Source organism: Phoxinus phoxinus, assembly GCF_949152265.1.
Source record: "Phoxinus phoxinus genome assembly, chromosome: 18".
NCBI classification, from domain to species: domain Eukaryota; kingdom Metazoa; phylum Chordata; class Actinopteri; order Cypriniformes; family Leuciscidae; genus Phoxinus; species Phoxinus phoxinus.
The window spans coordinates 20,744,376-20,750,557 of NC_136893.1; positions in this window are offsets into that span (position 1 = coordinate 20,744,376).

The window sequence follows — 6,182 nt, forward strand, 5'->3', positions numbered from 1 at the left end:
CATAATCAATACCAAGAAAATGTGTCAATTCTAAATTTTTAATTCTAAATGTGTCTTCTAAATTACAAAATTTAGAAGTCCTTCATTCTAAATTTTGCACTGAGGATCTCTTTCACACCATCAAGTACATTCATATTGTTGGCTGCAATAATCAAGTCATCAACCCATATGATTATGAAAACTTTCTCAGTTTCTGTAACCTTTGTGTAAACACAATGATCAGCTGGATTTTGAACAAACTTGATTTCACATAAATACTCATGCAACATTCTGTTCCAGTTCCTGCCCGACTGTTTAAGTCCATACAGTGATTTTTCCAATTTATACACCAGTTTTGTATTACCTTGAGGTTTTACCTCGTAACCCTCTGTCGCACTCTATTGGCGCATGTAAATATGCTGTCTTCACATCCATCTGATGAACAATCAAATCTTTGTATTTGTCTGTTCCATCATTATTCTTCTTGATTGCATATACCCATTTACCCCCCACTAATTCTTTACCTTCAGGTAGATTGGTCAGGGTAAAAGTTACACTTTCCTCTAATGATTTCATCTCTTCACCCATAGCCTTAACCCACTCATCTGCATTCACTGGTGTCACAGCTTCTTTGTATGTTTGGGGTATATTGCATACAAGTCTGTAACAATAATCAATGTCAGCTACAGTACATCAGCTGCAAAACCACAAACATAATCACTTAAATAACCTGGCTTTTTTCTCCTCTGTTCAGGTTCACCTTCATCTATTTGTGTTTGGTTCCTGCACACTTCTGGCTCTTTTACGGTGACCTGTTCCTGAGAACTTTGCAGATTAACTTCGGGGCCTTTTCCCGATTCTCTAGGATTATTCATGACCCCAAAATCATCATAATCGCCATCAATCGGTATCACGTCTGCCTCAGTTATCATTTTGGGTACAAATTCAACTAGTCTGCGTTTCTGTATTTTCTTGCTATCTGGATAGTAGATGTATGCTGGACTATTCTTGTCATATCCTACAAAAATGCCTTTCTCACACCTTGAGTCCAGCTTTCCTTTGTCGTGTTGGTAAGCGTAACATGCTAACCCAAACTTCTGCATCCTAGAAATGTTCGGTTGCCTGCCTGTTAACATGAAGTAAGCTGTCTGTTTAGTGCGGTTGTTGAAACACCTGTTTCTCACTACAGCAGCTGTCTGGACTGCATAGGTCCACAGTATCTTTGGTAACCCGCTTTCTATTAACATGCTCCTAGCCATGTCGAATAAGGTTCTCCAGTTTCGTTCAGCAGTGCCGTTTTGGTGTGGAGAGTATGGTGCAGAGGTCTCATGTCTAATACCATTTATACTCCACAATGCCTGGTACTCCCTTCCTGTGAACTCTGTCCCATTGTCAGACCTGATGCATTTAACTTTCCCATATGGAGCCATATCTGCGAGGGATTTTTCTGTGGCGGTCATTGTGTCACTCTTGTTTCTCAAAAAATCCCCATATCCCCATAATTGCAATGACCTAATATCTCATGCCATGTCTGCAAATAATTTTTTTTTTTTACATTGGTCAACACATTCGTTGTCTATTGTGTGCAAATAGTAAAGTTTGTTGTGCACGTGTATGGGGAATTCAGTACCGTCTTTATGTAGCAGAACGTTCTTCCCTTCTCTGAAGATCACCGTTGCTCCGTTCGAGGTGGCTGCCTTCACAGAGAAGATGTCCTGTGGATATGTTGGGATGTACAGCGCGTTTCTTAGTGTTGTTTTGAAACGTCGTCCTTTGCTGTCCACCAAATATACTACTGCGTCCCCTCTGTGCTTGGCGACTCCGTTGCACCTTGTGCCATCAGCTAATTCCACGCAGTGTGTGTCAGCCTGGAAACTGCTGTCAAACCTCTGGAACTTTGCGATGTCTGTGATGATGTGTGAAGTTGCACCTGCATCCACCATTAGGCCTCATCTCTTATCCTCATGCCTCCACATCTCAGCGTCGCTTGCCCGAAAAACATACTCCTTGTCGCCCGTCTCCTTGGACACTTTCCTTGCGTTATCCCGCTGCTTTCTCCGCCTGCAGTTTGTATCGCGGTGAGTGGTACTTTTGCATTGATTGCACGCACCACTGTTTACGCTGGCATGTCCTTGCTTTATGGCCTTTTGTGCCACACCTGTATCAGACAATGTCTTCACTTACAGCACAGTCAGAAAAAGTGGATTTCATTCCAAGCTGCGCTCTTGCTTTCATTACATTGTCCCCGGACGCAGTGCGCATATTTTCAATGTCCTCATAACTTCGAAGCTTTGTTTTAAATTCGGCAAAAGTCATTTTTTGCCAGCATAATATCCGCGCAAAATCTCCAGCGCCGCACGTCCGTCGTATGCTGCTTCTCTCATGACTAGCGACAGACTTTTGTCATCCAGGAACTGTATCAGCTCTGCCTAGGCTTTGCCGTTTTCCGCCGTGTCTTTCTCATCTTCGTCAGAAGGCTCATTTAAAATGGTCTCTTTCAGTCCCTGCAGACAAAGGTGACCCAAAAATGTAATCTCCCATAACTCATAATTCTTCTCATCTCCGTCGAAGACTAGTCTTGACCAGTCTTGCCCAGCGGCTTGTTGTTGTTACCGCTGCCTTTTCCCTCCTACTCATGTCAGCAGGTCTCTTAAAGGGGTCATGACATGAGAAACCAAATTTGCCTTGATCTATTGGTATATAAGAGGTCTTTGTACCATTAAAACGTCCTGCAAGTTTCATAGCTTAAGACATCCTCCCCATTATAAACGAATCATTTATTTAATCAAGCTCTAAATACAGCTCGTTCTGGATCCATGGTAAGAAGTGACGTCACGGTACGAAGTGACGTACCAGCGTTTGCATAATGACCGCCTCCAGCACAAGACAACTACGCTTTAAGCGCAAGGCAACTACGCTCATTTCGTATCATTGTCGCGCCCGCGCGCTGCGTGCCTCACAAGTGTTCAGTCGACGGACAGCGAGTGGGTCTGTGTACAGGGAAATTACGATGCCACGCAGATGTGCTGTTCCTGGCTGTGGACAAACAACATCTTTGAATACGCTGCGAAGGATCCAGTCGTCAGGGAAAAATGGATGCACTTTATTTTTTGCGGACGTCTCAGTCACGGCAGTGTTAGTTTAAGCGTTTGTTCTATACATTTGAAGGATGACTGTTTTGAGCTTTGCCAGAAAACTGTTGCTCAAAGATAAGTCCGTGCCGACTATTCTGGGCTCAACATCGACGACGCAAACTGTAAGTAATGTATTTAAAACTTTAAACTACTTTTTAAATACGCTGAAACATCCAGTCGTCAGGGAAAAATGGATGCACTTTATTTTTTGCGGACGTCCCAGTCACGGCAGTGTTAGTTTAAGCGTTTGTTCTATACATTTAAGGATGACTGTTTTGAGGAAAAAATCCCAATATGATGCTTGGCTTTGCCAGAAAACTGTTGCTCAAAGATAAGTCCGTGCCGACTATTCTGGGCTCAACAACGACGACGCAAACTTACTTTTTACCATGGCTAATATAAACACATTTGTATAAGAGAATCTTGAAAATATGTCGCCTTTCTAGTAGGCCTAAGTTACATGTGATAGAAAATTAAAAATGTTCCCTTTATCAATGCTGCATCTTCAAAGATGGCCTGTGCATGCATTTTTGTCTGTGGTACACCCTATCATTTCATTAGAATTAGTTAAATAATGTTAAACTGTTAGCAAATTAAGCTATAATTATGCAACAATAATCCGTTTTCAAGTGTCTCGGGTTAATTTTTTTTTATTAATTCAAAATAGTTTCACTTTCCATGTGGATACGGGCTGATCCAGTCTTCGTTGTTGTGGTGATGCTTCCTTTTCCTCTGATTCCTCATCTGATTCCGGCTTAAACATAATAAGGTTTTATCATTGCAAGAGCCATCGCTTCGCATGCATCACCCGCTATTAAACAGTTACGCCGAATCCGCAAATGTTCTGGCTGGGGGCGTTAATAATTGATACACAGGCACTGACGTTAGCCAATCATATCAGTGGGCGTTAACACTGAACTCTTAAAGGGGTTCGTACGCACATGTGGGAAGTCGTGTTTACGACGGGTTGAACTCTGTTTGAATCAGAGGATGAGAAACAGGGTGGGAAAAGGTCATAAATCACTACATTTTAAAAGTTTTTTGTAAAAAAAACTATAGTAATACTATAATTGCACCTAAGGGAACATAATAGTAAAATAAAAAAAAACATGTCATGACCCCTTTAAAACTCACTCAAACTTTTCGTTGCGACTTTCACCCGGCGCCTTAATACCCAAACTGTACGTTATCATGGGCCCATAACCTGTTAGCTGAGTACACAGACAATACACGAAATACTGTTTCACAACGACCAGTCTCTCTGACTGGCACACTTTATTTAAACAAAGACACCTGCATTCATTCAGCCACTGACTAGGTCACATGACCTGGGTCACAAAAATAAAACAGGAAAAACAAATACAAATGAGAGCATAATATTTGTATATCTTAACATTAACAAACATGAAAACATGTCTCATCGCATCCGCTAGTCGGACAAAAGTGCCAGCCCTAATGCCCGGTAGGCCTACATTGTAAGATTTTGGGCTGTCCCAGACGAAAGATGACCAATCGTGGTGATTTCTGTGACTGTGGCTCCTAAACAGTGAGAGAGGTTCAAAGACAGCAGGTAATTTTCTGACAGTGTCATCTCATGTCAATGATCATCTCACAGTGAGTTTGCTGCTACGACCTGCGTACTTACTAGCCAATAAAAATGCAACATGACCCTAAAACTTAAAACTACTTACCTCAAGCTCCATTTGCTAAATTTGCCATCATGCCAAGTTGGCCTCTGTTCCCTATATTCTCCTCTTTTTCAGTGCACATAAAAACCACAATTGCCATAGGGTGACCCCTCCATGCCCGGAGTCCGGAGCCCCAACTCGGCTTGGGTCCCGAGTTTTGCCCGGTCAAAGCTGGACAGGAAGTGGCGGTATCTCAGAGCCGGACGGTCCTAGGGGCTCAGGGTCCCTCTGGGACCTCTCCATGCCCGAAACCTCGAGCCTTAACTCAGTTTGGCTCCCGAAACATGCCCGGTTATACACAAGGGGCTTTAGGACAAAACGAGCTCTATCTCATTTGAATGAATGTGTGTAATTTGTAGGCCTATCTAAATATAGTTGTAAATCAAGCTAGTAGGTATAAGGTAAGGTTAAAAGGTTAGTAAGGTAAAAGCACACAAAGAAATGTTATCATTAAACACTTTCAGAAAATGTGTCAAAGTTTGCAATGAGAGGGATTCCTCATTGAAACGCATAAGGTGGGCTTAAATGGTTCCACAGTGAATAATGGTGAAAAAAGACAATGTTTTCCTTTAAACATGTAAGATATGTTTACAAATACATGCATGAAGCTTAAATATATACTGTGGACTAAGTATCATAGTAATTTTCATTGCATGCCCACATTGAGAAATGTTAAGTTTTTTTCATTCAAGATTCAAGGTTAGCTTGTGTTGGCTATAGTTTGCATGCGATTTGTGGCACTTTAAGCCCATCTTTAAAAAAAAAAGTTAAAAAAAGAAAAGAAAATAATCTTCTCTACAAAACAATTTATGATGTATTTATTTGTAAATTAATGTCAAATGAATCACAAAACATTTATTGTTTGCAGTTCACATGCTTGATGCTTTGGCAGTCTAGCTTTTCTGTAAGGCTAATGGTTTGACCTATAGATTAGATTTGAACGCAAGCTAATAAAACTCATCTTTCCATTTAAAGGAAAATTATATAAAATTATAAACTACTATTTGTTCATACACAAAAAACAAAACATTGATCTCTTATTTGACATAATATCAATGTAGTTACCAAAGAAATGGCTGGAAATTGCAGAAATGTGTTGATTTCAAGGGTCCTGACTCCCAAAACACCAAAGTTTTGGGGTGACGATGTGTGAGATCCCCTGAGACAGCATGCACATGGGTGGGGCAACAATGGGGGAACATTGCCAAATGTGATTGTTGTGCAATAAAAAATACCAGGGAAGTAACAAATCACTGGATTGGTTAAAATAATGAGCAGCAAAACGTTATTTTCTCTTTTTTTTATTTGACTTTAGAGTTGAAAGTGGGTTTAGGGTACATGGGCTACACTTACCCTAGTTTCTTTTCTTTTTTTATAAAAA